The 603-nt window shown below is 43.9% G+C and overlaps 1 non-coding gene across 1 annotated transcript; it reads right to left on the bottom strand.

The window, feature by feature from the left end:
• Positions 1–262: 262 nt before the first annotated feature.
• Positions 263–366, bottom strand: LOC120366438 (U6 spliceosomal RNA). Its single transcript, XR_005581105.2, has one exon. It is a non-coding gene; the product is annotated as a U6 spliceosomal RNA (small nuclear RNA).
• Between the last annotated feature and the right edge of the window lie 237 nt (positions 367–603).

The following is a 603-nucleotide window of genomic DNA, read 5'->3' on the forward strand; positions in this document are numbered from 1 at the left end:
GTTTGGCTGGATATGAAATTTGGGGTTGAAAATTCTTTTCGTTAAGAATGTTGAATATTGGCCCCCATCTCTTCTGGCTTGTAGTGTTTCCAATGAGAGGTCCGCTTTTAGCCTGATGGGCTTCCCTTTGTAGATGACCTGGCCTTTCTTTCTGGCTGCTCTTAGCATTTTTTCTTTCATTTCAACCCTGGAGAATCTGCAGATTTTGTGTCTTCGGGTTGATACTTCTCATGGAGTATCTTTTTTTTTTTTTTTTTTTTTTTTAAATATGGAGCGCTTCACGAATTTGCGTGTCATCCTTGCGCAGGGGCCATGCTAATCTCTGTATCGTTCCAATTTTAGTATATGTGCTGCCGAAGCGAGCACTCATGGAGTATCTTACTGGGGTTCTCTGGGTTTCCTGAATTTGAATGTTGGCCTGTCTTTCTAAGTTGGGGAAGTTCTCCTGGATGATATCCTGAGGTATGTTTTTCTGACTTGGTTTCCTTCTCCTTGTCTCTTTCAGGTACATTAGTCAGCCAGGGCATCCAAGGGAGTCCTTACACCACCCCTCCCCAACCCCAGGCAGCACAGCTTGTGGCTCCAAAAGAGGTTCATTTCTTC

This window comes from Saimiri boliviensis, chromosome 2 (genome assembly GCF_048565385.1).
Source record: "Saimiri boliviensis isolate mSaiBol1 chromosome 2, mSaiBol1.pri, whole genome shotgun sequence".
NCBI lineage: Eukaryota > Metazoa > Chordata > Mammalia > Primates > Cebidae > Saimiri > Saimiri boliviensis.